This window comes from Apostichopus japonicus, chromosome 22 (genome assembly GCF_037975245.1).
Source record: "Apostichopus japonicus isolate 1M-3 chromosome 22, ASM3797524v1, whole genome shotgun sequence".
NCBI lineage: Eukaryota > Metazoa > Echinodermata > Holothuroidea > Aspidochirotida > Stichopodidae > Apostichopus > Apostichopus japonicus.
In genome coordinates, this window is record NC_092582.1 from 12,191,744 (window position 1) to 12,209,606 (window position 17,863).

At 40.6% G+C, this 17,863-nt stretch overlaps 1 protein-coding gene across 32 annotated transcripts in view; it reads left to right on the forward strand.

Moving 5' to 3' along the window:
- LOC139964167 (uncharacterized) overlaps positions 1 to 17,863 on the forward strand; it is a 55,418-nt gene that overhangs the window by 29,228 nt on the left and 8,327 nt on the right. For 26 of the 32 annotated variants that reach the window (XR_011791868.1, XR_011791883.1, XR_011791880.1 and 23 more), the window contains 5 exons: positions 1,373 to 1,494; positions 2,321 to 2,413; positions 15,631 to 15,734; positions 15,983 to 16,177; positions 17,289 to 17,439. The gene's annotated coding sequence lies outside the window, so the exon portion shown is untranslated. Of the gene's footprint in view, positions 1 to 1,372; positions 1,495 to 2,320; positions 2,414 to 15,630; positions 15,735 to 15,982; positions 16,178 to 17,288; positions 17,490 to 17,863 lie in introns of all 32 variants that reach the window. The other 6 variants (XM_071965547.1, XM_071965548.1, XM_071965545.1 and 3 more) reach the window with 6 other exon arrangements.

The following is a 17,863-nucleotide window of genomic DNA, read 5'->3' on the forward strand; positions in this document are numbered from 1 at the left end:
GTAAATCCTTAGAAAAGCTACCAGTTGAAACTGTGGGAAAAATTTCCCCTAGAGATCATTCATGAAAGTCATAATTGAGTTTTCTATTTGTATGTCTTGAAGGTTCAGCAACACACTTTACTACTGGGTTAGCGGGAAGCGGGATTGTCACCATTCTGGACAAGGGCGTAGGAACCGGGGGGGGGGCTGGGGGGCACCAGCCCCCCAATGAAAAATGTGGAGGGGCGGAAGTATCATTCCGCCCCCCCGCTCCGCAAGTCAGAAAACCCCTTTTTCATTTCCAAATGAGAAAAAAAATCTCATTTGGAGCACCAAATTGCATCTAAGGCCAGGTGAAAATACAAAATTAAGTTTACAAAAAGGAGTGGGTGTTGAAGTGTGCTATATTGCACCAAATTGCATCTGAGGCCACCTGGAAATGCAAAAAATTCCAAAGGGGAGGGGGACACCCCCTCCCCTTAGACCCCACCCCCAGGCCGGCCATCAGTCTTCAGCCCCCCCACTCAAAAATACCTTCCTACGCCACTGATTCTGGACAATGTGATCCGGGGCGGTGATTTGTTTCAAATATTGATGGGGTACATTTGCTTGGGTGCAGGCGCGTAGCAATTTTCATCCCCCAAATTGTTCTCGCGCTTTGTGATATTTTGTATATTACTATCTAAGCGGAGCGCCACCATCGTTTGGCACGCAGCGTACAAGAAAATTTCTGGTTTTGATAGCCCCCAGATCACCGAAAATGGCACTTCTCAGGCTTGAAAATGACCAACCAGATGAACACTTTTGCCTGAGAACCAAGTTTTTTCCACATAGTTTTTTTTTTCATCCATTACCTATTTTAAGATTGACACCAGTCACACATCATGTTGGACCTCATTGCATCTCCTGTGGATCATTGCTTTTGTAGGTAATACTACGTAACGGCCCACAATACCCGTCAGCCCCACTTTTCGAGGCCCATTATTTGTTCAGAATTTGAATAAACAAATTCTCTTCAAACATGCCCATAATGTTGCACAAAATATCATCTATGGACAACCAATATAGAAAAAAAACCTTCAACCCCTAACAGACCGGTCAAAATTGCACGAGTAGAGGGAAGTATGATGAAGAATGTTGGTCAGGGAATTTTTCGAAAATTCAGACACAGTTAATTTATTGGTGAACAAATATTAACACCTCTTATAACAGCTACTATAAAACTTCGATATCATAAAAAAAAATACAAAAAAAAAAAATTGAGGGGGGCGGTCTCCCCCTTCGCCCCCTGGCTACGCTCCTGCGGTTAGAAATCTTGTAGGAAACAGGCCAAATGGAAACCCAGTGATTATGCGTCATCCACAACTCTTCTCTCTGGTTACATTTTTCACAGTGGGTAGGTGACAAGGACCCCAAGAGTGGTGATGCAGTCGCTATCACCGATCCACAACATTTTGCAAGACAGGGACAAGATCATAAGGAGTACAAGAAGAAGGTTTAAACTACGTTGATGACGTTATACACTGTTATTTCTAATTGATTGTTTTATTTTTGTTATTTGTCACCACTTTCTCCTTCCTCTCACTTCTTTCCCATTTTTTCGCCTTTCCCCTAATTCGGTCTTCCGAGGAGTGAATGATGTATCTGGTATGTTATAGAAATAGTGGTAAAAAAGAAAGATAATGTAAAAGTGTATCAGTGGGTGTTGCCCTGGATTCGTTGAAGCGGACTCCCCACGTAGGTAGGGTTCTCCCCTTGTAGGGAGCGGACTCCCCATTTAGGGAGCCATTTCCACATGTAGGGAGGGTTCACCTAAGAAAGGTTTTTAAGTTGTGCTATTTACTACTTTTGTATTTTTATGGTAGGTTGAAGCGGATGGGTGTATATTTCCTCACGCCCCCTACCCCCTTCCCACCCAGGATCATTTTACACACAGCAGACCCTTAGCAAGCCTCAAAAATTTGCTGTGAGAACTTTAAACATTCTTAAATCTCTCCTCCTTAGTATCACTATTCAATGTCCTCTTAGTGTTATGTTATGTGTCTTCTTAGTGCTATGTTATGTGTTCTGTCATTCTGACATCTTTGATAGATGTCCCAAAGAGTGTCTGCCGGTGAAGTTTCCGTAACCATATTACCCAGAAATGAAAAATTGATGAGGTCACACCTGCATCCAACAGAACGAGGCATTTAGCACTCATGCCACATGCTCCTTGCAGCTGGTGCCAGGACTGCGGTGGCAAAAGGCATGAATTTTTAATGCCTCATCCTTAATGGCAGAGAGACTATGAATAGAAGTGTTATAATATTACCAACGAGGATGTTTACTCTTTGAATTTCAGATTAGGCAAGAGCGTTTTGGGAATTAGACGCACCCTGGACCCATCTCTGAAGTTCTGGCAGGTATAACTAATGGAGATGCTTGCAGAACACAGGTGCGTTGGAATTTTCCTTGTCTCTGGCCCCCTCTACCTTCCATTTTTCTCCCCACCCCCTCTGCATTTATCTAGTAAGTCCACATTCTTAAAGGATATCTCTTGTTTTAGATTATGAAGAGCAGAGCCACCCACCTATTTCTGTTTATAGATTGTTTATCATTTGCATACTAGTATAAAGTATACCGACTAAGTAGTGTAGTATGTCAGCTGATAAGGCTTTTTGTGGACAAGACCGTAATAAGTTGGTGTAGGGTTACACAGCAGTTGTACGGGTATGCTACTGTAGACAAGGACAGAATAAAGCGCCCTCGCTACCTGTTGTGTTCTAACACGTCTCATACCAGCACCACAGTGTCCTGTTTCATTTAAGCTTTTACACTGGTTCGAGAGTAAACCACCTGTATCAGCCCGATGACCCTCTAGTAATATTGTAAACATTGATCAAGATCTAATAATATGGTAAAGTTTGATCCAGTTTTGTACCAGTTAACTTAAGAATAGAAAGTCTTTTTTTTTCTGTCTGTAGTTAGGTAATACAGTAGCTTGGCTGGCCTATCCCCCAATCCCAACAATTATTTTTATGTTATTTGATTAAGCATTATCTTGACGGCACCTACAAATGGGCTGCCAAAAACTTAAGTATCGTTGCTTAGAAAAATTGTAAAAATCTTCATCATTAATCCAAAACAAGCACTAAGTAATAGAAAGAGAGAAAATAAAAGGGAGGGGGGGGGCAATTTTGTTTTATCAATGTGCCTGGTGTGACAGTCGTTAGGATACGATTCATGTGTACTTATTAAAGTGTGGTGAAAATGACGGATGGTCTCGACATTCCTTCCGTTAGGTTCTATGTAAGTAATATCAGTGAATGTACCACAAGAAAGTACATGAGCTACGGGGAAAAGTTGAGATATTAGCCACTCCCCCCTCCTCCCCCCACCCCACTCCACCCAGTAAAATGTGTGGGTAAATTGACACTGAAGCTAGTACTTGGACATGCCACTGGAGTTGCACTTCATGTTAAAATCAATAGGTTGAACAAACTCCCATTGATAAGATCGAACTAATTGATCAATCTCAACTTACTAAAGCCAGCTTACTCGGAAACAAATATCTTTCAGTTATGGCTTGTTTTGACATTCTTCATTAATGATTACACAAAGTGATTGGTTTTAAGTGTAGAAATCATGTCACCTTTTATGTTAGTCATAAATCAATGCTTTGCTTTACTTTTGTTGGTGAACTCGGTTTGATCAGTGCTGTTCTACCCAACCTCTACCCCCCACCTATCCCCACCCCCCAAATTGCAGTTGTTTTCGGATTGGTTTGACTAGACACACATGTTTGAAAGACTTGCCTGCAGCTTTTGTTTACTTTTCAATTGAGTGTTTTGTTTTGAAATAATTTTTGAAGTGATATTGTTTTCGTAAGCTTCACTTTCACCCTTTTTTTGCATGAAAAAATGTTTTTATTGTAATGTGTGTATCTTTGCTGAACATCAGAAAGAAAAAAAATAAAAGAAGATAATGAAACTATAGTTTAGAGAATTAATACCCAGGAGATTCTCAAAGAATATTATTTTAGATTTGCCAGATTTTCTGAAAACATCGGTTCTGATCCTGCCAGACTCTATGTTTATTGTTCAGTTAAAGTAGCATTCAGCTTGGAAAATCTCAGTAAAAAACCAAACCATGTATTCCATATCAAATACGACCATAATTGATGTTCAAATGATAGAAATTACACAAAGAGGAAGTTTAACCTCCGACTATGTCCATATTAGCTGTTAGCGTTAGTCTTTACCATGTTTTTACTGTTTCTAGCTTTAGTGTTTGGCTAACAAACAGTTTTAAACAAAAAAAATGGGGAAAAAGGTGCTCCTTTAATCTAAATTGCCTGCATGGAATATAGCTCCACTTTTAGTCAAATTACAGTAGTGCATGTCACCTTTAAACCCTGTCTTTCTTCAATCTCCTTAAACTAGATCCCCCAAAATTGCTTGACTTTCTCTCCAAACTGGGATGTTGCCTCGACCAAAAAGAGGGCAGAAAGGAGAAACTGTTTTCTTTCTTAATTCAGCCATTTTTTTGGGCATTTGCTACAATGATGTGATTTTGCTGTGACGTTGTCACAACTTGATCACAACGTGTCACAAGTCTGTATTTACTCTGTCGTTGTCGTTGATGTTGTTGCAAGTTTTGGTTTTCCTTCCCCACTCGGTCGACCAGGATGCGCCACTGTCGGATTCTCGTGACGGTTTGTAACCAGGCCAACAGGAATAGGAAATAAATTTAATAACAAAACAAGAACAATAGCGCATCTTGGGAATAAAAGCAACCGAAATATCATCATTTTGTCACGGTGGATTTATATTGCAGACTTGAGGTTTCTGTATTATCTATGAGGACATTATTAGAACAAACATCAGTAGCAGCTGAAGTTCTCTCTCACCCTGTTTACTTCATCCATTTTCATTTTTCTTGGTGGTGAAGGGTGATGGGTGTGGGGAAGTGGGGGGTTAAATGCCACCCTGAATATTTAAAATATGCAAAATTCTTAAAACCACAGAAAGATCAAATGTAAGAGAGGATCAAGATGTCTTACTTGACTTTTCATATAGCAGAAGGGACAGAGGTGATCAGGCTAATTAGCCATGTGAAGTTGCACCTCTTTGGGCGTGGGTCGGAGTGGGAGAAATACACCAAGGGTTTCGTACAGAAATATTGCATAATATTGCCTTCACCTGGTGGTAATTAGAATTGAATGAAAAGTGTAGTACGTTAAATGCTACTTCACAAAATTGATTGATCTTTTAGCTTTCAATTCAGGCTTCGTCTCTGAAATGCTCTCTCAACCGATTCTCCATTCAGTGATAAAAGGACATCTGGATTCAACTTTAAGTCTCTGCTTGTTTGTTTGTTTCTGTCCTCTCTAAATATGAAAGTCTCAATATCTGTCCCATCCATGTTTTGCCATGCCAAGCATCATATATTTACAGACTAATTGCACCCATTTCGACAGTGCTGAAGTAAAACTCTTTAAAGTGTTTTTAGGGAACTATCTAGTAGCTACTTGACCCGACTGTCAACTTATTTTCTATGGTATCAATTTTTCTTTAAATCCATTCGGATATGGGTATTTTGAGTTTTTCATACGACGTAAACACAAACAAAAATGTTGGTCATGAATAGCACACAGCTCCTCTGTTTTTACTTACATTTCAAAACTGAGTAAATTGGTTGGTATTATAACTTGCCTCGTAGTTGTGTTCTGATGAATATCCTTCATTGTTTGTACTTACTTTCATGTGATATTTAGGTATAAAGCCCCATTATGCCTTCCATTATAAACACGAACAAACTGTTCCCTAACCCTAGTTTGGTACCATTGTGTAGTTAATAAGCAGACAATCTTGTAGGTGCATTGTTTGCCAAATATTTTGGCTGAATCTCAGAGAACGAGCGAGAATAGAAACCTCCAAAACATTATTATTCAGACCGTCCAGATGGAATGCATAGTGAGACTTTAACATCAAAGGACAAGATGTACAGTGACCTTTGAGTTAATGTTATATATTCTGTGATGGTATGATATTCCTTTTATTACCATTATATTTCTTACATCATGGTGAAGCGTGTAAAACCTACCTTTATAATCCCCACCGGTTTCATACACAGTGTATCAAAGACTGGAACAGTATGAACTATCTTTTTAACTGTTTCCATTCATTTAGAAGATAGTGTGCTTAACAGGTCCCATTGGCCCCAGTAAGCTTTTGCCGCCCTATCTAACCCACTAATCTGCTCCCAGGGAGGACGAGAACCACTCTCCTTCCAATTCAACACTGGCCCAATATTACTATCCTTTAGTTGGTACCCCCTGAGCTGCTCCTTGGTACAGCTCTCAACCTAATTAGAGTCCGCCGTAACTATGTTACATAACCCTGGGGTCTCTTTCGGAGGGTTGGCAGGCAATGCTCCGGAATGCACCATGGGGGGATCACTTCTCGACAAAGCGTCTGCATTGGCATGCACTCTGCCAGGCCTAGTTTCTATCTGAAAATCATATGTGCCCAGCACTTCCAGCCACCTAGCTACCTGACCCTCGGGGGATTTAAAGTTATACAACCAACGGAGGGAGCCATGATCCGTGAAACAAAAATTTCCTGCCATAAAGGTAGTGGCAGAAATTCTTAATAAAAGTTACAACAGCAAGAAGCTCTCTACGTGTTATGGAATACTTCTTTTCACTACTGCTTAGCGTAAGACTGGCATAGGCCGCAGGATGTTCTTCACCCCGAATGGTCTGAGACAACACAGCCCCTATTGCTGTATTGCTAGCATCAGTATCAAGGATAAACATCTGACTAAAATTTGGGTAGGCTAATGCGGGAGCTGTCATCAGTTTAGATTTCAGAGTCTGAAATCGTTCTTCACACTCCTCAGACCACAGAAACCTTTGGCCTTTCTTTGTTAGTGCATGTAGGGGACTGGCAATTTCTGCAAATTTCCTAATAAATTTCCTGTAATAGGAACACAGTCCCAGAAATCCCCTTAGTTGCTTCAGTACGTGTTGTGGGATGGGGCCAATCTGTGATTGCTTCGATCTTACTGGGATCGGTACCCACCCTGTGATCAGAGACAATATGACCTAAATACTTGACTTCCTTTTTGAGCAAGTCACACTTGGAAGGCTTAAGCTTCAACCCTGCCCCCTTAATCGGTCGAAAACTTCTCCTAGGCGTACTAAATGCTCCTCTATCGTGGTGGCATATATTATGATATCATCGATATATATAAGACATATTTGCCAATGTAACTCACGAAGTACCTGCTCCATTAATCTCTGAAAAGTGGCAGGGGCGTTGCACAATCCAAAAGGTAACACATTAAACTCATAAAGACCACTACCCATTGAGAAGGCTGTCTTCTCCCTGTCTCTACGGTCCATTTCGACTTGCCAGTACCCACTTTTTAGATCAAGGGTAGAAAACCACTTAGCCCCTGACAATGCATCTAAGCTATCATCTATCCTAGGCAATGGAAAGGCGTCTTTATTAGTAACGTCATTTTACCTACGATAGTCTATACAAAACCACAAAGAGCCATCTTTCTTTTTCACTAGTACCACTGGGGAGGACCACGCACTCTTAGAAGGAGAAATGACGCCTTGCGTCAACATCTCATTCACTTCGGCCTGTGCTTCTACCTGTTTATGAAAGGGGAGTCTCCTAGAGAGCTGTCGGATTGGGGTTGCATCACCCGTATCAATGCAATGCTTAACCAACCCAATCCTTCCTAAGGGGTCACCTTCGCAAGAGAACACACTACGGTCATCCTGCAAAAACTGCCTCAAACGAATACGCTCACAATCGGGTACACCCTCCCCACTTCGATGGAGCAAATCTTCCATCTCGGCCGGTAACCCACTGGTATAATTGTTCTCTACCTCATCTACCTCCACAACGTTGGCAATGGGGGAAACTATGCCTACATGGGTACCTTTGTACAATGTTACAGGATTCGAAGTACCATTTAATAGTCTAATAGGGACAGTCCTTCTAGAAGTATCAACTAAAGCAAGTCCAACCATAACATGGCGGCTTTCAGGCACTCCAGGTTTAGTTTCCAGTAGGCCTGGCCCATTCAGCTTCCCCGGGGTCACTCCATACATCAATTCTAACACCCCTGACACCATAATCTCGCTCTCTGCAGGGATAAAGACTGTCTCAACCAGTGCTACCCTAACTGGCTGATCCAGCGGAGTCTCACAAAGAGGAACAGCTAAGCGGGTCCTACCAACAAACAATAGGGGTTCACCTCCCAATTGTATCAAACATTCATGTTCTCAAAAGTCAATTCCAAGTAAACCAGGGGCAGTGATACCGCCAACTAGGACTTGCACTGGAATCTTCAGGGTGTGAAATTTGAAGGTTAAGTTACATTTACCTTTTACTTGGAGTGGCCTACCATCAACATCGGCAAAACTGGCTCCCGTCTCAGTAAGTGGAGCCAAATTACCTGCAGAGCATAAATGCTCCCATGTCTGAACACTAATGATGGTAGTACCAGTGCCAGTATCTACTAAAAAAGCAATCTCGGTATTAGAGATACATATATTTGCACACAAAGCTCCCCCTGACTTGACCTTCTCCCCATTTCCAAAACGTTGCAGGGCTTCAATTTGCTCAGTCGAGGGGCACCCCTCATCCCCGACTGACTCTAGTTTCCCGATCCCTGTCTACTTGGCTTAGAGGGACAGTACCGGCTAATGTGACCTAACTGCCCACACCTCCAACACTGCATGGGACCAGACCCAGTCAAAGGGGGTGGCGCTGGCGGACCTTGCTGAACAAATTGACTTAACCTAGCATTGTCCTCCAAACCTTTTCCCAATTGTACTTCCAGCCTATCCAATCTTTCAGTAATTCCGCCAACCGTATCCGACGATGCCGAAACAGTATAGACAGAACGCCGGGGTTTCATCACTCCCTCTGCCTGGTCAATAGCCTCCACCTCAAGGGCAAGATGCAGAGTATTTTCTATTGTCTTGGGTCTACCCCTTCGAACAACAATCCTAGCCAAGGGTGTAGGAACCGGGGGGGGGGGGGGGGGGGGGGCTGGGGGGTGCCAGTGAAAAATGTGGAGGGGCGGAAGTATCATTCCGCCCCCCCCCCCCCACTTCGCAAGTCAGAAAACCCCTTTTCATTTCCAAATGAGAAAAAAATCTCATTTGGAGCATCAAATTGCATCTAAGGCCAGGTGAAAATACAAAATTAAGTTTACAAAACGGAGTGGGTGTTGAAGTGTGCTATATTGCACCAAATTGCATCTGAGACCACCTGGAAATGCAAAAAATTCCAAAGGGGAGGGGGTGTTCCCCTCACCTTAGACCCCTCCCCCAGGCCGGCCATCAATCTTCAGCCCCCCCACTCAAAAGTACCTTCCTACGCCACTGATCCTAGCATCCCTGTCACGTAAAGCACCCAAAAAAGACTCTAGAGCTAACTTGTCATGTGCTCGCATATCAAGGCCGGGATAAGCCTCTATCACTTCCCGACGGATTGAAGAGCACAGCCCAGGTAAGGTCTCACCCTCTGCCCGTACTCTAGATCTTAATTTTGCCCTTCTAGCGCTAGTCAGGGCTGCTGGAGCAAAAAATCTAGAAAGTGCGTTTACAGTGGTCTCATAACTACCACGGTCTGTAGATGATAGTCCCATATATACCTCCTGGGCGTGCCCAGTTAACTTAGCTACCAGGATTTTTGATTTTTCTAATTCCGTCCACCCATTAATCTCCGCACAGACTGTAAAATGAGTCAGCTAATGATCCCACTTTCTTCTCCCATCATAACTATCTGGCATAATAATAGGTTTACGGAACGAGTCACCTAAGGCATTTGAATTACGAACCCCTCTGCCTGGCGAAGTACCCCTATTATATAACCAATCCCTATCCCTGGTAAGATTAAATTGACAAACCTCAGCTTCTCTCTCCAGTGCCTCTATCTCGGCAATAAGCCTCTCCACAGAGTCCCCCTCGCTCTCTCGTCGTGCAGCCATCTCGCCTCCTTCCAGAAACCAGGCTTACTTAAAGGTAAAGAAACTTGGTATGATATTAAATTGTCAAAATAAAAATAACTCGCAAATACCATGGGGCTCCAAAGCCCTGCCAGCAAACTTGAAATAGGGAGGTGGGGTGACAAAAATAATCCCACTTCTGACACCAATTTCTGTAACGCCCTTGTACCCCGGCCGAGCGGTAGCGTGGGAAATCAGGCAGCTGAAGGCCACCTGATGTCAGGGCAGGGGAAGGGGGGAGGCGAAGACTTATGCTAGCAGGGCTTGAACCAATACACAAAAAAGAGAGAAGAATATAGTTAAAGAGAACTGGGTCTCAAATCAACAATTTAATAGCTTAATTAACTTTAAACATACACTTAACAAAAATAAGGCAGTGACTTTCTGCCGTACACAAATATAAAAGCAAACAACGTTCCGGGCAGAGATTCAGTTTAAATAAATAACAAATACACTACATACCAGGGCGTGGGCAGCACGGCTCTTAAGAATCACGAGAGTGAATACCTGACACGTGGCGCCAACGGCAGACTAAACAAATACTGCCTAATGTGGTCCCGCCCCGATTAACTTCTGCAATACCTCCGGGGAGAGCCCAAATTTGACCCTACCTCCGGAGTCTATAACATGCAAAGAAGCCAACCAGGACGGGAAATTATTAGTTGTACAATACAAAAGGAATCGCGCCCGGTAGTCAGCCCTCACTCCCGGACCCGCTCTCTAAAATAAATGAACCTTGCCTTTAAAATAATACTATACTCTAATTGCCGTGCTGCTCACCGCTGGTCTCCAGTTCTCTGCCCGAACTTCAACGAAATAAATTAAGTGTCCACAAAACAAAATACATAAGAAAAACAACGTCTTAATTAAACAAGGTAAAGAGAGCAAGTGAAAGTACAATAGATAAACGGTAAACAGAACAACTCTCGTAATAAAAGAGCGAATGCCTGGAATGCTGGTGATGGCAGACGACGGGGAGAGCAAAAGAGACCTGCATAATAAAACAAAAGTAAATGGAATGGTGAATGAATGGACAACAAATCGCAGGGTAAATTATTCAAACAAAACGGGAAAACATATTCTTAGTAGCCCTGGGCGCATTCTAAATACGGGGTACACGCATCCCGAACAACCCAGGGCGTAACAATAGTACAGTATTCAAATGGTAGCCTTTACTGTAGAGTTGTTAACTCTATTGTTCACTCTGATAGTTGAGTATAATTAAGTTACATAATATATGCTGCAAGACACTTGGGGCGATATTTTATGAAGGAAGTACGTTCCTTTGTAGCTACTTGTTCTGTTTGCTATATGATCTAACTGTTAACAATGAATTATTTGACAACCTGTAGGCTTTATTTTCACACTCAAATGAGTACTTATTAATGATTACCCACATTGTTGATTATTACAGATGTGATTGAACACACAATATCACAACCTAATTAAAAGGCTTGTATTAGTATACATCTCTCTCCAGAGGCTCCAGTTCACTGTACTTTGATCAAGGGATGTCATTTTCTTATCATGTTTTCAGTTTTAGTACTTTTATCTTTTATGTTACTGTTTAATTATCATTCAATTATGGTGTGTATGTATGCTGTTGATAAATAAAAAGGATTCCAGCTTCCACGGAGTGGTAAAATAAATGGCTGTCCTTTGAGTTTCTTATAAAGCAAAGATTTATATCAGAGCTGTAACATTATGTAAATGTGGTTTTCTGTTTCTTAATTGATCTTGGTGTCCAATTGCACTACACATCCAACAAATGCAGATACCCCCTCCAACCATACCAAAGATAAGAATGGGGTTACACGGCCCTTGTAATAATAATAATGAGCAGTTATTTTTACAAAGCTTAACCAAACACAAATGTGGGAGAAGCCCGCGCACAGGCGTATGGATCACAACTTACACTACGGGTGGCTTCCAATTCAACATTTTATATAAAATTTAGAAACTCATTTCAGATGGGAAAACTGTAGACTGCTCTTGGATGATAAACCCACCTTACATAGAACCTCCTGATTGCCAAACCTCATTGCTTCAAATGCCATTGCCTTTATCCACTCGATCACAGCACCAGTGGTTCATCCTAGATGAAACCTAGCTGGCAGAGGGAGGGGGGGGGGCACCTAAGATACAGTTACAGCAACTGAAGTAGATATAACTTTTGATTCTATTAAAATTTAGCAAACCTCTCCTTTACCCAACCTCTACTTCAAGACATGCATAAGGAACAGATGCTCTAGAACTCTGCACAAAAAGGTAAGACTGTACTTTAAGAACAAAACCTCTACATGGATCAGAGAAACAGTGAATTTCATTTAATACCTTCATTTATATTGGGGAATGGGTTAAAAATTCAGACAGTTTATCTAAAAAATCTCAAATGTGACATTTTATCACAAAATTCAAGCAGTTTTTGCCAAAATGTGTTGTATCTGAGAATGTTCATGCAGCTAGCTAAACAATTTTAAGTTGACATTTTTATGTCAAGATTCGCCCCAAGAGTCCGGCCCCCTCAAAAAGTGTAAATTATTATCTTTAGAATGTCTGTCCCATGGATACGCCAGACCTACACCCTCGCCCCCCCCCCCCCCGGGTTGATCATGACAGTACGCCTACTGTCCCGCCTAGGCCTAATGCCAGACCAACCCATTCGAGTAATGATATATTGGTCATTAAAACAACTTTTGTGACGAGATTCGCAGCGAACTCAATAAATTATCTTGACCATGCAACATGTTTAATGACCTTAGGCCTATGTTATGAGAACATTTGAATTGTTTCGTTGTAAATGTAATGATTCCAAATGGATATGCATCTAGCATGTCATTGCTAGTTTATTTTTTTTCAATTAATACGTTGATATATTATGCGGTGTTTGTCCCACATGGCTTGCCATAGACGCACACGGTCGTGGTCAAAGGTTAAGCAACGGAGCGCGAATTATGATCTGTATATAAAGCTCACGAAAGGTTACACGAGCAGTACGTGCAGTTCGCTTCCTGGCAGCCGTTGGCTAACAATTCATACGTAATTGTAATTTGTAGCCTATTCTGTATGGGGGGGGGGGGGGGTAACTGCCAAAGAATGTGAATGGCAGATATATTCGCCAGCTCGAAGGTTGTGTATTAGTTTTATGGCCGTGGCTATTCTTACGACTAGTCGTAACAATTATTTATAAACTATTCTTACGACAAAGGCGAATTCAAGCGCAGTAAATTAAATAAAGCAACTGCGCATGTAGTAGGGGTAACCCTAACTTTAACCCTAAACCCCAATCCTAACCCAAACACTAACCGGAAATTATTGTTACTCCTGGTCGTTAAAAATAGTACTCCTGTCATAAAAATAGCAACTGCGCATGCGTAATCGGAAATTATTCTTACGAACAGTCGTAAGAATAGCCACTTTGTAGTTTTATGGAGCAAGTTAGTACTTCACATTGTTTGAGTCAGCGAGCGTGAGAAATTACGCTAGCCTATCATATAATAGTATAGCTTAGGCCTAACGATAGGCTAGCTCACGTATACACTGGCGTCTATACTAGTTGGAATGCTAATCTAGGCCTAATATGATTATTCACTAGACAATTAACGTAAGTAAAGTAGGTCACTTTATATCTTCCGACAAAATACTAGACCTAGCTGGTTGGGCCTAATTACTTTCTGGTTAAGGCTAGTACAGTTAGGCTAGGCCTAACTTAATTAGCCTAGGCCTAAATGTCTTTAAATTCCTACCAGAGTAGCCTACCATAGCCTAGGCTATGCCATCTAGCACTTAACAATAACAGTAACACATCCACAAGAAACTAACTCGCAGCCGGACAAATTAGCTTAGGATGAAAGCTCTCTTTCCTTTTTTTTTCCATCATGACAGGCAAGTCCGTTGGTTTCTTCTCCAACTTCCAAGAATAAAAACAATAGTTTCCTCCCTCCGACCCATTACCACTATGAATTCCACGCATGTATATTACCCCATGTTCGCATACAATCCTATGCAAACAATCCGGCCTATTCACAAACACTTTTTTATCTTCCAGTCACTGAACAGTTACACAAGGAAGATACCTGGTCACATTTTCTATTTTCATACTATCACAACTTTCTTTAGCTTACTCTACAAGAATATGCAGTCAGAGCCTACAGAACAACAGTCTCCTCCCTTGAAAATAGTATGTTAGTTTCCTTAACCGTGTTATTTTTCACCCTTAACTTTACCTTTCTCCCTTTAAATCTTTTCTTACAGTTATTCCACTTACAACATCTATTCTTTCCACATAGCCTAGCCAATATGCCTCCCATGAAAAACCTTAGTTAACTCCCCTGAAAATGTTAATGTAAGTTGTTCAACTTTTAAGTGGGAGGAAAATAACGTTGTTAGGGGAGGGAACAGATGGCCCCAGGCTAGGCCTACCACCAAATGAAAATGGGAAACCTAGGCTAGCCTACCAAAGCGAAGGCTAGATAGAGATGAGGACTAACTAGCCTATCCTAGGCTTCTTATACAAGCAACAGTACTTTGTAAAATGAAATTCTCAAGCAATTAGGCCTAGCTCTGTGGTCTAATTGATGTTAGTGATGGTTCAAGTATGGAGAAAACAGTCTCCATGAAAGCTGATGTTACCTACTGTAGCGTAGGCAACTAAATTGATATACATGTATTAATTTGATCAACTAGCATAATTTTGACCTGAAGCTAGGCTTAACAGTATTGGTCCAACTCTTGGCATATCTTTATCAGATCATAGCCTTCTTTGATGCCTAAGGCATGATTTTATGGTCTGCAGAACTGTTTCACTGAAACTTTGATTATTATTAAACCGAATTCAAACTTTGCTAAGTCGACCTCTCATTGTTAAGTAATTGTCTTTGATTTGGTTTTCAATTTGAAAACATTGATTGAAAGCTGTGAGGAACACAACTCATGGTAAACACATATTAAGAGTATTGAGAGATAAGTACAATATATAGTATCTCTGTCCTTGTTGATATAGAATATTATTACACAGGTGCTAGAAGTCATGGAAGCACATGATGGTTTACCATGAATATACTAATATGTTGTTGGTACTTGTGTGTTGGCTGAAAAGCCAGTTTTCATCTTTGCTAAGTGTACTTGTTGTAGCTTAAGTGTTGGTCCTTATTTCACTTGTCAAGTTTCTCGTTTCAAGAATGATGTTTATTTCAGACATTTTTCAATTTTCCAGTTCCTCATGAATGTGCTTGCTAAGTTTGTTTAAACTAGAACATGCTCTCCAAATTGTTTGACTGATGAAATGTTCTCAAATTGTGTTGAATTCATTCCTTTCAATCAGCTTGACCATTATAGTGAACAATATACATCAAAGGAAGTTTTGGCATTTTACGAAGTACTCCATAGGTTTGATAGCAATGTCTAGTAAGGTTCATTAAAGAGTCATATTGCAAGTATTAAAAATAAACAGGCACTTAGTAACAAATAGAGGTACAGTTTATTCATGTTTGTAAACATTCATCAAAAAGGTATCTGCATATGCAAACAGAAAGATGATCTTATGTAAAACTACTTTAAAAAAAATACTTAAATTTATGTTACACCAAAGGTATATATATACTGTACATATTGCTTTGATATTTGTCTTTACAGCATTGCATTGGCCACACTGATTCACAAGGAGACTCCATGAACTGTGACTGTAACATCCTGCTGGAGGTCTGAGACATTGAAGATTCTGTAATGCTTCCGTTTGGGTATGCAGTTTACTATAGTAACACAGAAATATTTAAGCTCTGGTATTTGTTTCGTTTATTTCTGCCATTAAACCACAATCATATACATTTGTTTATATATTGTTATATCAATGAGGCAGCAGTCAGGGTTGTTTAGGTAGTCAGGGGGAGGGAGGGGAGGAAGGGAGTGTATAAAAATGAGTCTAGTTGCAATGTCTATCTGCTTTCCAATATATGAAATCTTCTTATCTTTTACAATACTGTCTCAGGTGAAAGAAGAAGATGAAGAAAATTGAAGGAAAATTGTGAGTCTTGGATGTCTGTAATGAAGCTGGATCAGGTTTAGAACAAGTGGTTGAAAGATCATAAACTCCACCAAATACGAGAAGATCCTTCAAGCCTGTCCTCTACAGAGAGATCTGGAAGTGTTATCTGGAGGTGATTTAATAGAAATTGGAGAAAAAGTAAGATTCAAGGAAAACATCAGTGTGAGCCAGTATCATGAACATCAGTCTTGTCCTCTCAACAGTTGATTGTTGTCAAGATCATTTCTAAATGTAGGAGACACGGTGCCTTAGCCTGTTGGAACCAGTCGGTATTTGGTGTGGTCTGTTTTTGTGCTAAATGTACGAGACACGGTGCCTTAGCCTATTGAAAATAGTCGGTAATTGGTGTGGTGTGTTTTTGTGCTAATTGAATGAGACACGGTGCCTTAGGCTGTTGGAATTAGTTGGTATTTGGTGTGGTCAGTTTTTGTGCTAAATGTGCGAGACACGGTGCCTTAGCCTGTTGGAACCAGTTGGTATTTGGTGTGGTCAGTTTTTGTGCTAAATGTATGAGACATGGTGCCTTAGCCTGTTGGAACCAGTTGGTATTTGATGTTTTTTGTGTGCTAAACTACTATTCTTACAGAAAGGCTGAACAAGTTCCATGATATAGTTTGAACAGAGTGACACATTCCACTCATTCCAAGCAACCATGACAACATCAAAATGAACCTAATTGGTTTCTTAGTTTATTGGCATGAGATGTAGTCTGTTTTTGTGCTAAATTATTGAGACATGGTGCCTTAGTTTATTGGTATTAGTTTTTAATAAGAAATGTAGGAGACATTTTTGTGCTAAATGTATAAGGCCTTAGCCTATTGGAACCAGTCAGTAATTGGTGTGGTGTGTTTGTATTAAATTGATAAGTTCTGCCTTAGTTTATTGATATGAGTTGGTAATTAGTGTGGTCTGTTTTGTGCTAAATTAATGAAACCTGTTGCCTTAGTTTGTTGGAATGAATTTGTAATAAGTATTTTTGTTGTCTAAAATTAATAAGACATTGTACCTAGTTTGATGGAACGAGTTGGTATTTAGTGAGGTCTTTTTTGAGAGTTGTTCAAACCAGTGTCCAATAACTTTGATCTGACCATAAAATTTCATTTCTTTCACAAATTGCCCCTCTAGAAGAGTATACATGTTTTGTCTCACGGCTGACAGTTTGGTTGTTAACAGGGTTTGACTTTTTTACTTTTGCTGTTACTTTGAAGAAAAATGACTAATTTGTTTTGTATTCCTCTCCTTTCATCAGAGATCTCTGGCCTATGTTGCTCAACAAGCTTGGATCCAAAATGATACCGTGAGAGGAAACGTTCTGTTTGGTAAAGATCTCAAGTCCACCAAATACGAGAAGATCCTTCAAGCTTGTCCTCTACAGAGAGATCTGGAAGTGCTATCTGGAGGTGATTTAACAGAAATTGGAGAAAAATTAAGTTTCAAGGGAAACATCATTGTAAGCCAGTATCATGAACATCAGTCTTGTCCTCTCAACAGTTGCTTGTAAAGATCATTGCTAAATGTTCGAGACATGGTGCCTTAGCCTGTTGGAACCAGTCGGTACTTTGGTGTGGTCTGTTTCGTGATAAATTAAAGAGACATTGTGCCTTAGTTTGGTGGAATGAGTAGCTAATTAGTGTGGTCTATTTGTGCTAAATTGAAGAGGAGTACTGTGATAATTTGTTGGTAGTTAGTGTGGTGTGTTTGTATTAAATTTATAAGTTTTGCCTTAGTTTATTGATATGATTTGCTAACTAGTGTGGTCTGTTTTGTGCTAAATTAATGAGACCCGGTGCCTTAGTTTGTTGGAATCATTTTGTAATTAGTAAT